This window comes from Lontra canadensis, unplaced genomic scaffold (genome assembly GCF_010015895.1).
Source record: "Lontra canadensis isolate GAN:19392208 unplaced genomic scaffold, GSC_riverotter_1.0 scaffold67, whole genome shotgun sequence".
In the NCBI taxonomy this organism is placed as follows: domain Eukaryota; kingdom Metazoa; phylum Chordata; class Mammalia; order Carnivora; family Mustelidae; genus Lontra; species Lontra canadensis.
In genome coordinates, this window is record NW_022631061.1 from 3,468,788 (window position 1) to 3,491,254 (window position 22,467).

General features: G+C 37.0%; 1 long non-coding RNA gene across 1 annotated transcript; it reads left to right on the top strand.

Annotated features, from left to right (window-relative positions):
* Positions 1–7,582: 7,582 nt before the first annotated feature.
* Positions 7,583–20,846, top strand: LOC116880662. Its single transcript, XR_004385246.1, has 4 exons — positions 7,583–7,619; positions 7,756–7,889; positions 13,986–14,126; positions 20,615–20,846. It is a non-coding gene; the product is annotated as an uncharacterized LOC116880662 (long non-coding RNA).
* Positions 20,847–22,467: the final 1,621 nt, after the last annotated feature.

Below are 22,467 nucleotides of genomic sequence, written 5' to 3' on the forward strand. Positions count from 1 at the left end.
TCATGTTATCTACAAATGATTTCACTTCCTTTCAATTCAGAATGATTTTTATTCCCTTTCTTTGACTAATCACAGAACATTCAGTACAACACTGAACAGAAATGGTGAGAGCAGACATTTCTGTCTTATTCCTGGTCTTAGGGAGAAGTATTTAATCTTTCACCATTCTGTGTGATGTTTACCAGATTGAAAAGGCTTTCTTCTATTCCTAGATGCTGAGTTTTTTATTGGAATGAATGTTGGATTTTGTTAAATGCTTCTTCTCCATCTATTAATATGAGAATATACATTTTTTTAGTTTGTTACGATGAATCAGATCTCCTTCCTTCCTTCCTTCCTTCCTTCCTTCCTTCTTTCTTCCTTCCCTCCCTCCCTCCCTTCTTTTCTTCCTCCCTTCTTTCTTTTGTTATGTTCAGTCAGCCAACATATAGTACATCATTAGTTTCTGATGTAGTGTTCAGTGATTCATTAGTTGCATATAACACCCAGTGCTCATCACAACACATGTCCTCCTTTGTACCCAGCACCCAGTCACCCCATTCTCCCTCCCCCTTCCCTCCATACCTCTCAGTTTGTTTACCCAGAATTAAAAGTCTCTTATGGTTTTTATCTCTCTCTGATTTCTTCCCACTCAGTTTCCCCTCCTTTGCCCTATGGTTCTCTGTGCTATTCCTTATATTCCACATATGAGTGAAACCATTTGATAATTGTCTTTCTCTGTCTGACTTATTTCACTTAGCATAAAGCCCCCAGTTCCATCCATGTTGATGTAAATGGTCGGTATTCATCCTTTCTGATGGCTGAGTAATATTCCATTGTGTATATGGACCATATCTTCTTTATCCATTCATCTGTTGAAGGGTATCTTTACTCTTTCCACAGTTTGGATATAGTGGACATTGCTGTTATGAACATTGGGATGTATATAGCCCTTCTTTTCACTACATCTGTATCTTTGAGGTAAATACCCAGTAGTGCAATTGTTGGGCCATAGGGTAGCTCTATTTTTAATTTTTTGAGGAACCTCCACACTGTTTTCCAAAGTGCCTGCACCAATTTGCATTCCCACCAACAGTGTAAGAGGGTTCTCCTTTCCCTACAACTTATCCAACACTTGTTTCTTGCCTTGTCAAATTTTGGCATTCTAACTGGTATAAGGTGGTATCTCAATGTGGTTTTGATTTGAATTTCCCTGACGGCTAATGATGATGAACACTTTTTCATGTGTCAAATAGCTGTTTTTGTTTGTTTATTGGAATTTTTATCTACATGTTCTATAGATTCTTGATAAAGGAGTATAGATATCTCTGAATTGAAGTTTGGATTTGTCTATTTCTCCTTACAATTGTATTAATTTTTTCTTTAAGTCTTTGGAAGCTCTATTATTTGGTACATAAATGACTAGGATTTTATGTCTTCTTTATGAGTTGTTTCTTTTATCATTTTTAAACTTTTTTACCTCCAATAATATTCTTTGCTCTGCATTATACTTTCTATGATGTTAATATAATTACAATAGATTTTTTATAACTAATATTAAGATAGTTGATTGGTATAAATAAAAGTCAAGATTCTATATGTATGTACACACACATACACACACATATTATGAAGATACACTTATATAGCCTTGAAAGGCAGCATAGAGTTGAATCCTGCTTTCTTATCCAATATGTATAAAAATTAATTTTAAAGACATATAAGTGAGATAAATTTTTTATATCTGATATTTTTTATTCCTTTTTTAAAAATCTATTTTTTATCTGATAATCAGATACCTCATGCCCTGAGGACTTTATATTTATTTCAGGCTAACAATGAATTATTTCAGCTTTTATATATCTGATAAATGGTTTATTTTGCTATAATTTTGAAAGATATTTTCATTAGGGGATATATTCCTGTATAGTAATTTTTATTTTAGGACTTTTAGAATGCTGTCTACTTGTGTTTTTGTTAGCCTTCCAATAAGAAATCTGATGTCACCCTTACTTTAGTTTCTCTATATCTGATAAATCATTTTTTCTGATTGATTTTAAGACTTTTCTCTTTATCATTGTTTTGAGCAAGTTTGGTTGAGCAAGTTTGAGCAAGCAACTTGTTGGTTGTGGGGGTTTGTAGCATTTAACAAATTTGGGAGACTTTACCCCCTAATATTTAAAATATTTTCATTTTCTTCCTGCTTCCTCTAGTTTAGAGATTCCATTTACACTAATATTATGCTCCTGGAATTTAGGCCACAGTTAACTAGTGCTTTTTTTTTTTGGATTCTTTTTTTTCCATATTTCGGTTTGGATAGTTATTAGTGCTCTGTCTTTAAATTCAATAATCTTTATTTCTAATAATGTCTAATCTGCTGTTAATCTCATTGAATGTAGTCTTCATCTTAGACATTGTAATTTTCATTTCTAGAAATTTGATTTGGATTTCAAAAATAACTTCTTATGCCTCTAAGATATATAATGAACATATATAATATGTTATATTTTGAACATATATAATATGGTTACAATAACTTTAATGCCCTTCTCTATTAATTCTAACACCTATGTCAATTCCAGGTTGATTGATTTTTACTCATTATTGGCATTTTTTTTTTTTTTGTTTCTTCACATGATTTGGGGTTTTTATTTTTATTTTTTATTTATTTATTTAAAGATTTTATTTATTTATTTATTTGACAGACAGAAATCACAAGTAGGCAGAGAGGCAGGCAGAGAGAGAGAAGGGGAAGCAGGCTCCCTACCGAGCAGAGAGCCTGATGTGGGACTCGATCCCAGGACCCTGAGATCATGACCTGAGCCGAAAGCAGAGGCTTAACCCACTGAGCCACCCAGGTGTCCCTGATTTGGGGTTTTTAAATTGGATTCCAGGCATTGTGAATTTTAGCTTGTTAGGTGCTGGACATTTTTGTTTTCATATAAATATTCTTAATTTTTTTCCTGGGATGAAATTAAGAAACAGTTTAATCTTTTTATGTCTTGTTTGTAAGACATGTTTAGGCAGAATCAGAGCAGCATTTAACCTAAGGCTAATTATTTCTCACTACTGAAATAAGACACTTCTGAGTATTCTACCAGATGTTTCATGGGTTATGAGGTTTTCCCTTCTGGCTGGTGTAAACAGGTCATATTCCTGGTCCTCTGTGAACACCAAAGAACATTTTCTCTGATACTTTTTGGGTGGTTATTTGCTAGCATGCATTTAGTTTCTCACACATATACACTCACTACCCCTGCAGATCTCCAGAGTTCCCTTTTTGGGTAGTTCTCTCATCTCTGGTTATTTGTACTGTAAACTCTAGCCACTTTGGTCTCAATGGATGCTGAGATTAACCTACTCACCTCAGGGAATAAACTGGGTTCTGCTTTGGCCTCCACTTCCAGCATGGCCTGATAACTGTCTTACAGAATTAAAAGAGGGCAATTTTAGGGCTTCCCTTGTTTCCTATCTCTTATAGATTGCTGTCCTTAATGGCCTGGTAACCAGTGTCTTAAAAATCACAGTTGCATATATTTTGTCCTTTGTTTTGAAGGGGGAGGGTTATTTCAAAGAGATGATGAAACTGGTTTCTGTTATTTCAACTTGGCTGGAAATAGAAGCCCTACATCCCAGAGGATTTCCAACAGACCCAGAGTCTTATAACATTATATGTAAAATGTCAAGAATACAATTTAAACCTACTTCATATACAAAGAAGAGAGAAAATCTCAATAACTCATATGGAAAAAACTTTCAACAGCTGCATACCTGGTGGTGATGTAAATCCTGATGATCTAAGTCCAACAAAACTTTAAAGCAGCTACAGTAACTGTGTTTCATGAAGTAAGGTTGAACACCCTTGGAACAAATGGAAAGATAGTAGTTCTCAGCAGGGGAAGAGAAACTGTAAAAAAAGAATAAAATGGACATTTTAGAACTAAAAAAAAGTAATGACACAGAAAAGAATCTGTAAACTTGAATAGAGTAATAGAAATTATCCAATTTGAAAAGCAGAGAAAAATATTTTTGGGAAAAAAGTTTGAACAGAGTGTCAGAGTCCTGTGGAATAGATAAGAAGACATAACATTCATGACAGTTGAAACCTAGGAGGGGAGAAGATATAAGTAGAATAGATATAAGTAGAATATAATGCAGAATAAGTATTGAAGAAATAATGGCTGAAAATTTCCAAAATTTGGAAAAAGACATAAATTTACAGATTCAGGAAACTTAAAGAACCCTTCACTGGATCAACTCAAAGGAAACCATGCCCAGATATATCTTAACTAAACTGCTGAAAATCAATATTCAAAATCTTAAAAGCTATCAGAGAAAAAAATTACACATTATATTTGAATGACTGGATTTTTCATGAGAAACAATGATGGCTAGAATAAAGTGACACATTTTAAAAGTAGTGTAAAAAATGAACTGTCAACCCAGTTCTCTATCCAGTAAGAATATCTTTAAGAATGAAGCAATAATGACATCAGTCTGAGTTGAAAGAAAACTAAGAGAACTAGTCAAAAGCAGGCCTTCTCTAAAAAAAATGTTAAAGGAGGCACTACAGGAAAAATAAAAATTAGGCATGAAGGAAGCACAACATAAGTGGTAAATAACTAGGTAAATATGACATTTTTTCCTCAAATTCTTTAGAATATGTATGATAACAAAAATTATAATACTGTCTGGTAAGGTTTTAATACCTGTAGATGTAATATGACAATTATAAATCTAACATAAAATGGGGAGAATACAGTTTCTACATTTCAGAAGAGGTAAAATATTAATTTTAGTAAACTGTAAAAAGTGACATATGTATGTAGTAATGCCTATAACAGCCCCTAAGAAAAGACAATAGAGACAAAAAGACGGTAGATAAGATGGAATATAAATATATAGCTAAATATTTTAAAAAAATCCACAAAAGGGAAATAAATTAGGAGGAAGGATGATTTTAAAAAAAATCCACAAAAGGGGAAAAGGAGCATATAAAATAGAGGGGATAAAAAGAAAAATAATGACAAAACAATAACTTATCAATAATTACATTAAATTTGAATGGTCTAAGCCTACCAAATAAAAGACAGTGATCATTAGATTAAAAAAAAAAACTAAGACTCTAATATATGTTATTGAGAAATAACCCACTTGAAACATCCTGGTATGGATAGGTTAAAAGTAAAAAGAAAAATATGTAACATATACTTATCAAAAGAAAGCTGGATTGTCTCTATTAATATTAAGGAAAGTAGACTTTAGAACAAGGAAAATTACCAAGGGGCGTCATTATGTAATAGGGTCAATACACTAAGACGACATACAATCTTTAATATGTATGCATACACAGAAAAATCAAAACCAAAACCAAAAGTGGTATTAAAATACAACTGGAAGAACTTCAAGGAGAAATAAGCCCACAATTATAGCTGGAGGCTTTCAGTGTCCTCTTTCAGTAATAGAACAATTAGACAAAAAATAAGACTATAGAAGACATGAACAACACCATTCCAACAAAGAACAACAGAATACAAATTTTTTTCAACTGCACAGGGACCACTTATCAAGATAGAACATATACTGAGTCATAAAACAACCTTAACACATTTAAAATTATTGAAATCATGCAAAGTATATCCTCTAACCATAATGGAATTAATCTAGAAATCAATAACAGAAAAATAACTGGGAGATCCCTCAATTCTTAGAAATTAGATAACGGTTTAGATAAAAATTAGATAATAAATAGTCCACTGGCCAGAAAGCAAGTCTCAGAGAATATCAGAAAACATTGTGAACTGAATGAAAATGAAAATATAACATATCAGAATTGGTGAGGTAAAACTACAATAGTACTTAAGAGGGAAAAAATGTCATTAAATGCATATATGAGGAAAAAAAGGGGCCTCAAGTTAATAATATAATTCTATGTAGGGAACTAGAAAAGAAGAACAAAGTAAACCAAGGTTATCAGAAGGAAGAAAATAATAGAAAGCAGAAATCCATAAAATTGAAAACAGAAAAATAATAAGTACAACCAGAAACTGGCTTTTTCAAAAGAGCAATAAGATCAGGTAAAACTTTGTACAGATTGACCAAAAAACAAAAAACAGGAGAGTACACACAAATTACAATATTAGGAGGAAAAATGATGGCATTATTATAGATCCAACAAACATTAAATGTGTACTAAGGGAATATTATAAAGAACTTTATGCACATAAATGTAACAACATGGATGAAATAGAAATTCCTCTGAATATGCAAACTGCCAAAACATATTGAAGAAGAAATAGAGAGCTTGAATTCTGTATTTATTAAAGAAATGGAATTCAGTGTTAAATGCATAGGTCAATATGGACAGAGAAAAATAATTAAGACTAACTTACTGAGGTAGGGCTCCTTATTTTGTCCCTGCTGAGCAAAATACTGGTCCCTCAGATCTGAGATTTTGGTTGTTAATTTATACGATGAAGGGTGTTGAGCAGTGGGTAGGCTTTAAACAAATGTCTTGAAATAGGAGAATGATATGCTAAATGGTTTTTAAGGTCTTAATCTCAAATTAAGGAGATTTTGGCAAATGTGTTTTGGAATAGATATCTACTTAGAATAAATAGCTTCTAGAGACAGGGATAGTAACCAGGAGGCTGTTACTGAAATGTGGTGGTAAGGATTTGATCTAGGCAGGCAGTTTTCAAAAATGAATATAAGGGCTAAATCTAAGAACTGGTATAGTTTATGTGTAACCACATGTTTATCTTTATTTTTCTCCAAGTAAGGTATTTTTCTATATAAGATAATACAAGGCTATGCTCTTTGGGTAAAAGACAATACATATTAAGTAAGCATTTCTAAAGCATCTGGAAAGAACTGCCCAGTTCAAAACCCTTTTTCCTCATCTGTTCTTGACAGTGAAACATGTTTTGGACTAGCTGTATTTCCACAATAGTTTTTTTTTTTTTTTTTCTAAAGACACTAAAATGACTGAATTCTCCAGGCAGAAAATGAAAACCCTAAAATAGAGGCAGAATAACAAGTATTACTTCTGTTAAACAAATATAGAATTTAAATACACAATTGAGCTGCTTCTGTTTGTACGCTTTAACATTTAAATCTTCTTACCACCTTACAATAATTGAAATTGCCCAAAGAAAAATAACCAATTTGAAATGGAATAAAATGAACCTGGTGGTCTCAGGAACAAGCACATTAGTCAAGTAGCATCGGCAAAATCCACTTTTGTATGTAATTTCAAGAATAAGCCTTTAGGTCAGCATTGAGTTTGTGCTTGTGCCGAGAGCTAAAACAATGTGGCCAGCAAGAACAGCTCTTATGTGATGTTCTCAGTGTTTCTAACTTTGTCCCCATCTGTTTGAAAATTTCTGCAGTGGTGCCCAGAACAGCTTGTTGGTAAGAAGGAGGAAGTTTCAAGGGACAATTTTTTCTACAGACCAAATAATCTTCAAACTCAAAAGAGAATCAAGGTGGTCTTTTAAGCTCTCCCTATTCTAAATTTTGTTCATGGATCAGCAGCATTAACATATCCTGAGAGCATGCTGGGAATGCAGGATCTCAGCTCCCAACCCCCTACTATTACCTACTGAATCAGAATGTGACCATTTTATCAAGACCTCCAGGTGATATTACAATTTGAGACAATGTGTTTTAAGCTCTTTGAACAGGTTTTTGTGGGAAAGTGGTTTGAGAGATGAGGGGTTTACATATCTTCAGAGACAAGTGCTGATTCTTTAGGTGAAGGTTTTGGCTTTGCAGCAATATGACAGAACAGCATGCAGGGACCATACAGAAGAGGAAAAGACCTCTGCAGGCAATGATGCTGGGAGAGCAAACCTCCTGTGGCATAGCAGAGTTCCTGGAGACCTCTGGGATGCTCATCAAGGTTAAAGGTGAGAGTTTCAATATCAGGCAGGTGGTATTAATGCTTTCTTCACAATCCACCAGTTTTTCCAAGTATGCGCATGTTCAAGGAGTCAATCTCCCAGCAGTTTATCAGACCAAGAGAAAACGATTAGACTTGTAAACAGTATGACTTTTTAATCACACAAGACATCTCCCTCCCATAGGAGGGACACATTGAAAAGGTTCAGTTTGTAATTCACAACCTGGAGAGATGCTGAGAGCCATCCTAGGGTCCAAATTCAGTCTGTCTCCAATTTCCAAAGAGCAATCCTGGCCCGAACCTCTGGACACACACAGAACTCTGCCAATTACAGCTTGTGCAGGATGAGGAAATCCCTCCCTTGTACGTCTCTGGCAGTCAGGATCCCTCTACTTCATCTCAGGATTAATTTTCTAGCTAAACCTTTGTACTCGTTGTTCTCAAAGATCTTTATGAGGAGAACAGATGGATCTGGATGATCTAGATGAGCCTGGCTGAGTGGTTTCACACGTCGATGGAGCACCGAGTTGGGCTTGGGTGGGGCAGAGCTCCCCTTCCTTGTTTCTCCATTTGGATCTCTGTGTCTCCTGCAGCAGCTACTTTCGTGACCTTTAGTTGGCTCATTAATGGGATTCCGTTTAGAAATGACTATACAAGTGATATCTAAATGTCAAATAATAAGGGTGTTTAGCCATGTGCTTTTGTTGACTGCTCACCCTGTCATCTTAGGACTCTCTGACGGTGCTATGCTTGGGTACTTAAAACGTTCTTCACTGAATCATTCTCAAAGCTTCTGAAGACTCCAACAGTGAATTACCACAGGTAACCTTCATAGAATCCCCAGGCCCCAACATCCTGATATTAGAGACAATAAAGAACAGGGGGAAGAATACTGCCTCGGAAGCCAGACACAAGGGTGTTAGCACCTTAGCTCCGTGCCACCTTGAGCAAGTTACTTAAGCCTCATTGAGCTTCAGTTCCTCACTGTAATAGATATTATTACATAACATCTATTGCACAGATTTATGTGAGGATTCAAAGAGATAAAGGGAAGTCCCTTAGCAAAACCACTTGCACTTACTAGAGAATCAAGAGAATCACAAAGACTCCCTTTTCCTTTGTGTGGTGAATATTTATTTTATGGTTTCCCTGGAGTACTGAGCCCAAGTCAATACTTAGGTGTCAAAGTTTTGCTGAGGGGGTGTAATACAGGGAAGCAAAAGAGAAGGAACCAGGTAAGCAAAGTAGGGGATGAGAGAGTGCAAATACAAAGGAGTTCATTCCAAGCTGTAGAGACCTTACCAGGAAACTTATTGGTTCCTCAGTCGTGTAGGACAACTCCAGAGAAGGAAAATGGAAATATTGGGTCTCAGAATAGTCTCTCGGGGAGAAGAAGGGAGAAGAATCTGTTGGCTCCTTTCACTCTCCTTTTGCTCACTGAACAGCCTCCCCTTCTTTCCACCATTGGGGTGTAACTCCCCCACATTTCCGGTTATTTTTTTCCCCAAGAGCAGTGGCACTTGCATGAGCCAGCAACATTTCACGCACTTTTTGCAAACTGTATTCTGAAAGACCCATCCTGGAAAGCCAGGATGGGTTGAGGAGCTTATGAAACTTTTGGAATCTGTACTTTAGCAATGACAGCACAAGGGCAGAAGAGAGAGCCTTGTAGTATGAGGTCAGAGGTGTGAGGGGAGACATGGTTTGGTCCTGCTTCTAACAACATGGGAAATCAAAACCAGCCACATATGGAAGCAGGGCCAAGTGCCAGGCAGCCTAGCACAACAAAAGATCAGCCTCCATCCTAAGGGCAAGCACAGAGTTCAGCAAGCTTCTCTTCAATTAAAGACGGACATCATTTCTCTGCACCAATAAAAACATCATTTTATCACCAAGCAGACAACATAGCCAAGCAAATCTGAGAAATGCATAAACTGGGTCTGATGTTATAAGAATAGGATATGAGCTTTCAACAGCTTATGAAAGCGAATGGATATAAATTGGCTCACTACACAGTTATGACCTGAGTCAAGTTAATTTTGGGGGTCCATCTGATTAGAGCTCAGAAGAAGGGTTGGGGTTTAGAGACATCGCTGGGCAGAGTTAACTTGTTATCTGACTTCAGAGTCCATGTTCAACCATGTCACTGTACCTACTACCTCAGCACAGCCATGGCAGTAAAGCTGTGGGACTGAATATTGTTGCCCAGCATGAGTGGAGATGAGGCCTCAGGTCTCAATGTGCCTGCAGTGACAGAACAAGAGGCTGTGGAAGATGTAGAAGACACTGCGGGGGAAGGGGAGAAGGAAAAAGAGAAAGTTTTAGTATCAGAGAAGGAAGAGAGAAATCAAGAAACTAAGCAGGACACTTGGGATGAGCAGCTGGTGATGTATGGGATTGTGGAATCACTGTACTGTACACCTGAAACTCCTGGAACACTGCATGTTAACGATACTGGGATGAAAATAAAATTTTAAAATTTAAATTTTAAAATAAACACATTTTAAAACTTTTTTTTTTTTTTTTCGTGCAAAATGGTGATTTTTTTAAAGCACAGGGACAGGACCCATGGGCAGAAAGAGCTGCTGCCCCGGGTTGTGAGAGATGGCAGGTTATGTACCCTGCCATCTCTCTGGGGGAAGGTGAGGGGAAGGGAGGTTTCAAGGGAGTTTTCATATGCTAAAGAGGGCCTACAAGGTGCCGGAATACCGGAGGCCTTGCGGCTTGATCAATGTTGTCTTTTGGACAGCCATTAACATCAAGATAGTTGGGAGATTCCTGGTGGGATGTCACAATCCTGCTATCAAGCGTCTTTGTTAGTGAGATTTAGGTTCAGAAGAGATTTAACTATATTTACATTTCCTTCTATCTCAGCCTCTGTCAGTTTTGTTTACGGAGAGGAGGGTGACATTAGGGTTTGAGGAACTGAGTTATTTGCCTCTGGAAATTGTGCTATTGATAAGGTAACTTCTTTGTTTGTAGATCTCTAGGACATTTGTAAACCAAGGGAGACTCCTGTCTTGTAGGATTGTGATTTCTGCAAGTTAACTATTTGTTTCTCGCTTATGGCAGTCAGAAATAAATTAAGAAAAAAGGAATTGTTAGGTTGAAGGGAGTAACCATCGATTTCATGTGAGGCTGAGAAGCCAACCTAGAAGAACAGGAATAAGAAACAAGATAATGGGGAAAAGAAAAAGAAACAAGATAACAGAGTTTTGTAATTGCTGCCTTGCCCAGAACAATTTCTGTGGCAAGATGGGGGCTGGGAATATTGCTAAGGATTGAGCAGTGCGATAAAAGTGAGGAAACAGAGCTAGTATTTTTTTTTTCTTGAAAATATGTGTACTCAAGATTGTCAGATAAGGAAAGAAAGAAAAGTTTTGGTAGCTCTAGGAGAAGCAGAATTGAGGTAAAGTATGGATAGATCGATAGATACCATAATTCATCTATTTCATCTGCCTGGGTATCATTGCCTATTTCTAGTTGTTGACAATTAGAAATAGTGATGCTATAAATATTCTTGTAAATGTCTCTGGGTATATGTGTGTGCCTGTTTTGGCTGAATGTATTTGTAGGGAGAGTGATAGTGCATTTCGACATTCAACTGATAGCACAGTTTATTGATATGTCAGAGCACGTTAATCAAACCATCTGAAATCTTAACTGTGTGTATCTGCTCGCTCTGTAAATTACTGGTAGAGGTATGTTAAAACCTACAGTACATTACTGACATATACTTCCTCTTTTGTTAATTTTTGCTGTCTATATTTAGAAGGATATGCAAATTTAAGAGTATATTTAAACATATACGGATTTAGAATTTTTTGTTTTTTCCTGGTAAATTGAATTTTTTATCTCTATGATACTTCCTTTTCTTATCTCTTGTAATATTTCCTGTCTCCATGTTTTCTTTATGTGATGTACACTGTCTTTTGGTTAGGATTTGGAAGGAATCTATTTTTTGCTATCTTTTTATAATATCTTTATTTTATTAAAAGATTTATTTATTTGAAGGAGAGAAAGAGCACAAACAGGGAGGAGGGGCAGAGGGAGAGGGAAAAGCAGGCTCCTCCCTGAGCAGGAAGCCCAACGATGTGGGGATTGATCCCAGGACCCTGGGATCATGACCTGAGCCAAAGGTAGATACTTAACTGAATGAACCATCCAGATGCCTCTATAATCTTTATAACCTTATATGTAAGATGTATTTATTGTAATCAGAATATAATTGTTTTATCCCACCTTCTCTGATCAAATTTTCCTATTTGTAAAGCATTTTTATCTATTTATGTTTATTACAATGATGTAGAAACAAGGTATTTTTTTTTTAAGATGGTGGAAGCATTCATTCTACTTGTAGGCAGAGGGGAAAGAAACAAAATTAAAATGTTGAAAAAATTAAGAGAGGGAAAGGAAATTGAGACTGACAAGGTATGTTCTAGAGGTGATGGATGGCAGTGATATTTGGAATCCAGAGCATAAGACAAGGGGTCATCTTACAGAGGAAGCCTGGGAGGACTGGTACAGATCTGTGTTTGGTGGTAGTATGAGAAGATATTTAGGAAGGTAGTCTCTACTGGCCTCTATTTTTCTCCCCAGGTGGGAAAAAGGTCTTCTGCTAATATATATGCAAGCAGAACTGAGAGTTTTAGGGACACGGAAAGGTTTTGCAAGTGCCATCAATGGTCAATGGGAAAGGGAGGGTGTCAGTGGGAGAGAGGCATTTGTTTGGTAGGTGAGGGAGAGTCCTCCAGCAACTGTAAAATCACCCTCCAACTAGCTGTCAACTTGCTTTTCTCTGGAGTCCTCAAGTCCCACATCCTTCTATGTCCCCATTATCACAGCTCTGAGGAAGCAGCTTTCCCAGATACTGCTAATGCTGCTATTGGAATGAAACCTTGGAAGGAGACTATGTGGAATGGCAGAGAGGAAGACTTTTTTACTCTTCCCTTGATTTCTGTCTTATGTGTAATCTAAATTGATCTGACTTTTTTTTTTTTCCACACAAGCTGGTATCCCTGTATGCACTATGTTATAATCTTCTATTTATAGAGTGGCTCATTTAATATGTCTCAGCTTGTGTTCACTGAACGATGAGATGGCTGGGGTGGGGGGTTGGCTATGGTGCTAGGAAGCCTGTGGTTCTCTAATACTGACCTCTTTTTGGCTTTACATTTTGCTGGGTTTTGCCTTTTCAACTTCTGCATCCTTAGCATAAAATCCTTACTAGTTTGTGAGACAAAAGAGCCCCGTGGTCAAATTCACAGGTTCTGAAGTTAAATTACCTAGTTTCAAAACATGACTCCATCTCTTACAAACTTTATTGCCTTGAACAAGTTCTTGACCTTCTTGGACTTCATTATTTGTAAAATGAGGATAAAATGATATCCTCACAGATTTTTCAGGAGGAGAAAATAGCACACATGTGGTGATTAGTTTAAGCTGTCATCTGGGTTAGACCATAGTACTCAGCTATTCAGTTAAACACTAATCTAGGGATTGCTCTGAAGGTATTTTGTAGATGTGGTCAACATGTATAATCAAAAGACATTAAGTAAAGGAGATTATCCTCTACACTCTGAATTGGCAGCATCCAATCCGTTGAAAAGCCCTAGGTGAAGCATCACACTGAGATTTCTTGAGGAGGAAGAAATTCTGCTTCAAGATGGCAGCATCAATTCCCACCTGACAGTCTCCATTCTCCTGGTCTGCCATGTGGACTTTGAACTTGTCAGCCTCACCAGTGTGTAAGGCAATTCCTCAAAGTCGATTGAGCTGTATGTACATCCCACTGGTTCTGTCATTCTGGAGAACCCTAATACACACATCCAGAGCAGTTAGCACAGTGCCTTGCCCATCATAGTCCCCGCAACGTATAGACTAATCACTGTTATTTTATACATATCTTTTTAATATAGAGGATTCTTTCTGGAAACATGGGTTGCCAGGGGATAATCCCCATGAAAATGCAATCTTGACAGTTACTCATTTTTGTCATACTTCCCAAAGTTGTGACATGTGTCTGTTCTATTTTCCTAGTGCAACAATGATGCTTATGACTCTTCATAATGTCTTATTTCTTGCATGGCCCTCTACGTAGCAGCTGATTTTCACCTTGTGCTTCTATGACATTCCCTTGGGAAGGCCACTAGCCACTAAACCTGCATTTCACATCACCCTTCAGCTTTTCCATGAGGCCTTGCAGTATTGGAGGCACTGTCACCAATGTACCCTTTTTAATTTGGTGAGTCCCTTGAACCACAAGAATATCCAATAATGGCAGAGGGACCAGAGAGTTAAACCTCACTGAGATTGAGCAAAGTACCCTATGGGAAGTTGGTTCACTGGTGAAGAACTTAGGACACTCTATGTATTATACTCATTATATATAAGAAAACATTTTTTTGTAGGTCAAAAAGGTTGAATGTTGGTAATTTCACTTGCTTCACTGTTCTAATTATACTCTGACTCACTATAATGGATTTATATAGTCGTTATTTTTAATACAAATATTTCTTTGGTGAGACTATTATAACAAATCAGTGCTGTATAGGGCAGTGTTAAGAAACATGTGTCTAATTAATGTTGTTATTATTATTAGACTTTAGTAATAGTGACAGGAAATCCAAGGCAATCCAGAGATGAGTCTTGGCCTTTAACATGCCACTTTTCACCAGGAAATGGTCTCTTGGAGAAATGGGAGAGTAGGCTGGGCATTGGAGCTCTCTCATTAGTGATATCACAACAGGAAGTTTGCAGCATAAGCCTGCAGCCCAGAGAGCCATCACTAAGCCATATGTTTGTTCCTGTGGATCCAGATCCAACCATTGGGAAAGATAAGTATTAAGTGTCATAATATCAGCTCTTCTCTGCCAGTAAGCTATTTTCACTATTTTAGGGATTTTCAGGACAGATGGCACCAAAGACTGAGGCAAAACGCTAAGCAATGCTTTGTATATATGCATGGGTTTTTGGAAAGGAGAAAAATACTGAATTTTATTTATTAAAAGAATTTTTTAAAAATCCTGTCTCATACTTCACATCATCTACACAAATAAGCAAAGTGGTACGTCCTTAATAGATGCTCAATTAAAATATAAACTGCAGAGTGTGGTGTATTAGTACAAAAGCCTTAATATTTAAGCTTGATTAACTGGGCCTGAATTCTAGGTCTGTCACCAAATAGTTGTATAACTTTGGGCAAGTTAACCTCTCTATAATTTAGTTTTCTCTTTTGCAAAATGGGGATAGAAACAATCTTCTATCTTAAAGGGTTGTGGTGAGATAATACTTGTTAACTATGATGTCTGGTATAAAAGAAACATGGTATGTGTAGACTATTATTATTATTAATTGAGCGATTTTTGGTATATAAGGGAAATTTCAAAGTTCAATTTGTGAAGAAAAACAAGTGGGGAGGGGGTGACTGCCTGGCTCAGCTGGTGAAGCATGCCACTCTTGATGTTGGGGTCATGAGTTTGAGCCCCATGTTGGGGGTAGAGATTACTTAAATAAGTAAATATTTTCTAAAAAGTAAAGTTCAAAAAAAAAAAAGTAAAGTTCAGGGGTGTTTGGGTTGTTCAGTTGGTTAAGCGTCTGACTCTTGATTTCGGTTCAGGTCATGATCTCAGGGTCGTGAAATCAAACCCCACTTTGGCCTTTGTGTTCAGTGTGGACTCTGCTCGAGATTCTCCCTCTGCCTTTCCCTCTGCCCCACCCCTGTGCTCGTGTTCTCGTTCTCCAAAAATAAATAAATAAAGTATTTTAAAGAGTAAAAATTGTGTTACAAAGCGGCATTAAAATCCCAAACACCCAACAATTCTCAAAATGTCCAAACTCCAGAAACAATACAATTTTCCCTCTGCATTAGAATGGTATGATATTAATTACTATGTGCTATTATGTATGTCATTGGCCATTGGTCAGATTGGACTTCCTGATTTATGAGGACTTTTGTTGTATTTATTTCTGCTCTATGCCATTTCTTCCTCCTGGTATTTGATTACCTTTGCCAAATGCCTGAAATGGCTTATACTATCATTTCCCTCCCTAGTGAATGACACGGCATTGGTAATGATTACTAAGAACAGCCAAGAAGATAACTGGACTGATGCATCCACATCTACCTTCTCAGCCTCAAAGTGAAGATGGTACCTATGTATTTTGTCCACTGTGAGTTAAAAAATGAATATATTTTGCTCTTATATTGCTATGTGGCATTTGAGAATCCAACAGTCTGTAATCAAAGGAAAGCACTATTCCAAAACTACCAGCTTCTTTGAATGCTATACCTCACAGGAATTCAGAGAAGCCCTAAGCATCTTTATCAGTTATTTTCAAAAGATTTATTGGAGAAAGCTTGGCGTCTTAACACTGCATGATTTTTCTCACTGCTCTGAAAACTGCATTCAGATTCACCCCAAAGCCACTGAACTTGCATCAGAAAATTCAGCCTTAGAGCAGAGAAATGGCCTTTCCAATAAAAGTGATAAAAATAACTTGAAATTTCCTGGGTGCCTTTCTCCTGAAATACTCCTAAAGCCTTTACATGATTAAGTAAAAGGATTTTTATCCCAGAAGGGTTTATTTTCCTGGGTGGTATTTGATTGGTAAAGTTTCTTAAAGTTTACATGTATTTCTGAACATCTTTCTCATCTTCTGTGGTTGTGTTGTCAGATTCAATACATTTCGATTTAACTTCTTATGGATGTCTATTTCTTTTTAAAAGAAAAAAAAATCAACATTAAGAGCTGAGTCATTGAGTTCCTTTATCATTCAGTTTCTCTGAAGAGCATTTTGTTTCCAAAAACTTCCTTCTTGTTCATCCACTCCTAACTTCATCCTTCCATTTCATTTGGGGTATTTCCAGCTGGGGCTCATGAGCTGACATAGTGCTTATACTCCCAGGACCTCAGGCCCCAATTAACAGCCTTCCTTTTTAATAAAATTGTCATATTTCATTAATTGATGTTCAGACTTTTGGGGCTTGGTTCTCCCAGAAAGTTAAATCTGTTTCCTTCCATTGTGTGATGGTTAATCCTGTTATCTGTACTCCTGTCCCTCTGTCTGCCCTGCATGTATATTTGTCTGTGACGTTGAAGAAATAAACTTATATTCCTACACCCCTAAGTTTTCAATTTCTTAATTTTTTCAATATTTCTTTAATTTCATCCACATTATTCAAATTTTCCAACTCTGATTTAATTGTATTATATAAAAGCAAGTATTTCTGTTTTTCAGAATCTTTTTTTTTCTATTATAAGAGCAACATACATTCATTACAAAAAGGAGTTAAACATTCCATACGTAATTCCACCTCAAGGAGAGTAACAATGCCCATATTTTATCCCCAGTTTTGTTTTTGACTTTAAAGAAATCCAAATTGAGATCACATCTAATTGGAATGAAGTTTAAGAAAAATCAGAATCGGGGCGCCTGGGTGGCTCAGTCAGTTAAGCAGCTGCCTTCTGCTCAGGTCATGATCCCAGGGTCCTGGGATTGAGTCCCACATTAGGCTCCCTGCTCAGTGGAGAGCCTGCTTCTCCCTCTGCCTGCTGCTCTGCCTACTTGTGCTCTCTCTGTGTCAAATAAATAAAAAACCTAAAAAAAAAAGCTAAAAAATAAATAAAAAGAAAAATCAGAACCAAAAAAAGAACCAGTGCACTAAGCATGATGCACCAAGTATTTACAGATTTTCTACATTGTAGATTCATAATAGATATATTTGTATAGATTTAAAAAATATTTTATATCATTTGTGAACATTTTCCCAGGTCTTACTATTTAAAAAAATATTGCCTTCCCCAAACTGTATGAGTTTATTGTTTGAAAGCACCTGAGGGTTTATGTACTCCAAAGTGCTTATAAAACGTTAGCTACTGAATGATAAATTATGTTGCTTTGGACTTCAAAGGAAAGAAAATAACAATAGACCATGGTCCACGGAAAGTGAAGGGACAATTGCAAATGCAAAAAACTTTGGATTATGTATGTTGGTAAGGGTTCTCCAGAACAGAACCAATAGAGAGAGAGAGAGTGTGTGTGTGTGTGTGTGCGTGCGTGTGTCTGTATTCATGTATTTATATAATATGTACCTGTATTGTTTATATACATCATATGTATATGATTTATTTTAAGAAATTGGTTCATGTGATTGGGGGTGCTGGCAAGTCTTAAATCTGTATGGAAGACCAGCAGGCTGAAAACTCAGGCAGGATTTGTAAGTTACAAAACTGTCTGAGACAGTCTTGAGGTAAGAGGAATGTAATTTTGTGCCCAAGTAAGCCACTCAGCCATCTCTTAAACAATTGTTTTCATTTATAATCAGTAACCAGGAAATTCAATATGAAAGGCCCAGAAGATGTTCTCAACAAAGAGTAAATAGTTGGAGAACAATCTAGAACTGAAAGAATTTCTTACAGTGAAGTATTCCTTCCCAGTTCTATTCCTGAATCTGTCAATTTAAATAACTCCTATTTCTTAAAGATCCTCACTTTCAAAGGTGAAAACTCCACATGAAAACCAATCAACCTTAATCATTATCAAACTTTTAAGGAACAGGTGAATTGCTGTACTGTTAAAACTCTCTAACAGAATAAAAAAGATAAAATTCTTCCCAATTTATTTCCAAGACCTGTAGCTTTAGCATTAGGCATCAAGAAGCCTGTGGCCATGTCAATATTTTCACTGCTATCACAGTTTGAGGCAAATCAGATTCTCTGAAATTACATGTTGCTTTGAACAATATATCACAGAAAGAAAACTTCAGAATAACCTATCGTACAAAATGTATGACAAATCTCCTGTATAAACATTAACAAGTTGAATCTGGGGCTTAGTTGCTCAGGTGCTGGCACAGAGAAAGCAGAATTGATATCATGTAGGAGTGAGATTGGTTTGGGCAGGTCAGAAAAGAAGAAAGATGGACAAGAGAATTCAGAGTTTGGGCAAGAGTGGGATGGAGATGCTACGTCATCAAATCTACAATGAAAAAAAAAAAAATCTATAATGCAAAGGGAAGGAAGTGAAAAGAGGTGGGGCTGGTGGAGAAAGGGAAGACCACATCTGTGCACCAGAGGCTCCACTGACAGTCTATTAGGGAATCAAGGGTGATCTTCCCAGGCGGCATGCACTCCAAAGAGCAAGGTCTTCTCCAGAAGATGGAGGAGTGGGGAGGAAGATGACCTCATTTCTTGATCTGAGGAATAAAAACAATGATAATTATAATGATGGACTACTAATAGCTACCATTTCTGAAGCCCCCTACTCAGTACCAAGCTATGATCCTATCTCATTTAACAAAGGTGTGAGAAAATGATCACTTTCTTGGCACTGTAGGAGAAATGGTGCCATCAGGAGACAGCTGGTTACAGTTAAGGTATGCAAAGGAGGAGGAGGTTCCCAGAGGGGTCTGAGGACTGGGGAGTTTGTAGATAGTGGAGAGTGCAAGAAGGCAGAATCTAAGGGTTTAGGAGGAAGGGGACTGAGTGGGAGTGGTGAAAGCATTACAAGGATGACACCGTGGGAAAGCATGAATAACCAGAGGGATGTGTCATATAGCTATGCAATAACAGGGGAAAAGCAGACTTGTAGCACAGGGCATTTAGACTTGATCACCACTTATGGGTTCTCTATGGGGGAAAGAACACAGAAGAGTGAAAGATGGGTGCTAAATCACTGACCCAGAGAAGTCTAGGTTGTAGAGCTGAAAGAGGGCAGAAGGCAGAGCAGGGGCAGCTTAGAGAATCTCTTTCAGGGGTGGTCAGAGGCAGAGTGGAGAGGAGGGGCTGGAGCCTGCAAATGACACTCAGGCCATGAGGAGAGGTGGGTTTTTTCTTGTTTCTCCAGAGAGTTGACATCACTGAATATATATATATATATATATATATATATATATTTATTTTCAGTCTCTCATGAGAATAAGATTTCTGAAGGTTCTTGAGCTGTTTGTCCCCATATGTTATCAATGAATATATATTGAGTTCCTACTGTGTGTCATTAGGTGCTATTGGGAGACAAAGATGCAAAAAACAGGGCCCATGCCCTCAGGAAATGTATCGTCTAGTTGAGAAGAAAGGTCATTGTAAGTCAAATATAAGAAAAATCAATGATAAGACAAAACAAAGTCATAATTAAGTATATCACATTTGGAAAATAAACCATACAGATAAGTAAGTGTCTGAATTCAGAGAAGGGAAGTAGATCCAAGTGGTATGGGAAGGTTTTAGAGGGGATAAGGAGCAGTTTGCATAGGGGGTGAAATAACATTTGGACAAGTCAAAAAGAGTGCCTTCCAGGCATGGACGAAGACAACAACAAAGTTAGAGAGAGGGCAGTAGATGGCTCTTGATGGAGCAGTTGTGGAAAAGGACTAGAGAGGCAGCAAGGCCTCAGTAAGGAGGGCCTTGAATGCCAGACGAGGCAGGAGGTATCCTGAGGGCAGGGAGAAGCCATGATGGTAAAAGTCTTCACTTCCTGCTCTATAAGTTGGTTTCTCCTTAGAGAATAGTTCTTTAAAACATTTCTGTGTGGTCACTTAGCTCCAGGATACTCACAAACATCCAGTAAATAAAAAAATCTTTGCTTTGGGACCAGGCACTATGCTTTTAAAGGTCAGAGTTTGGTAGTTGTTGACAGCTGCTGTCTTTTGTGGGTTGGGATGCAAGAAGAAGAAAAGCGCATCCAGAGGAATGCCTAACCTAGATCTGTTTGTTTTTGTATGTTAACCAAAAGGTTTTGGAATAGACTGAGAAGGAATAAACGCAGTGTGCAAAGCCTGGAGTTTGGGGATCCACAAGAAGAAACAGAAGAAGGCACGTGCTGATGGCTGAATGATTTCCACAAACAAGGGAGGATTGGACATGTTTCAACAGATCTAGTCTTTATGAGTCCTTGTGGGATGGGGACAGGCAAACCCACTGTGTCTGCCTTCAAGCTCATTATAAGAACATATAGATATTAACTGGGAATGTTAATCCAAACTGGGAATGATGAAATTCGTCCTTCTTGTGTATCCAGTTTGCCTAAATGAGCACACGGCTATAGAGATAAGGAATTGTTATGTACGTATGTGTTAATACACATAAGTGCGAATGGCTAATCCTGGGCCTTATGTTAGACTACATGAGTAAAGTTGAACACTTTGAGGAGCAAAGGAATGTTTAGGGAAAATAAAATTTTATTTTATTTTATTATTTATTTATTTATTAAAATTTGTTAAATTTTAATGCAATTTGAGGAGCAAAGGAATGTTTAGTGAAAATAAAATAAAATGCCCATTTGAAGTGAAGTTTAATTTGTAAGGTTAATTATAGGAAAAATAATATACAAAATCCTCATTTATACTTCCTAAATTCCATAAAATCATTATGTCGTCACTATATTTCCATATCCATGTTGTGGTCATGGTCCTTGGTATCCTGATTTCTAAAGAACAGTGAAGATTATTCATCCAGAGCAGAAGTCTTAGAATCCCACCCCACTTCTACATACTACCAGAATATTTAGGATCTCTCTCTGTTCTATTATTTCAGCACCCAAGTCAGTGTATCTTTAATTCTGAAAATTTCAGCTAATAATCAGATCAATTAGATGGGAGAAAAAATATATATGTGAAATTGGAAAAAAATCATTAAGATGGAAAAGGGAAAAAAATACACTGATCAAAGTTGTGTACTTAGTAAAGTCTTTTCTCCCCCTACACATGACGTAAAAGTGTATCTTAGTTCTGTGTCCCTCCAAAAATGCCTGAATTTTAAGTTAATGGAGATTTTTGAATATCATTTGAACTTTAATCACTAAGATTTCCTGGCTATCAGGGACAACACATTCTATGGAAATGGACACACAGGTAGAAGGGCCATGTTTCTTTAGCATTCTCATCCTTCTCATCTCAGGACACTGGATACATTAGTGGAGATATGGAGAAAGTAATTTCTAAATGTCTTACTGAAGGAAGTAAGCTTCAGTAGGAAGGAAATAAGAATAAATAAGAAGGAAATAAGAATAAAAAATTCTTACACTACCCAAAATATCATCACTTGAAAAGGGACAGGGAAGCCACCAAAGAATGAATCCATCATGGGCACCATATCTTAGATCATTCCTGAGCTACTTCTCAAAAGAGTTTATAAAATGAGGTTTAGATTTCTATTAGCATATTATATTTTAGCTGTAAAAAGCATCTACCAATAGAGCACCAGGGTGAGTCTCAGAGCTATTACTGAGCTCTGTTTCCAGCCACACATTGACAGTGATCCCTGCTATATGGAAAACCACCATACACAGATCTCACCACTGGAGACAAGCAGCACTGTGGAGATGGAAATGGGCATAACCAAATTTTAAAAATCAAGTTTAACACAAATAATGAGCAAAATATCTGATGGGGTAGGGGATAAGAGGCCTGGAGGCTTTGGGGGAGAGTAGGAGGTGAGCTCTGAGAGACAGCCTGGGAAGATATATTTAGTTAAAAGGTGAAATTATTACCTCTCTTCTAGGAAATGAGTCAAGGTTTGGAAGAAGAGGTAGAAGTTTTATAACTTGTTGGAGCAAAGGGAAAGAGTTTAATAAACTGTGGTGGGAGA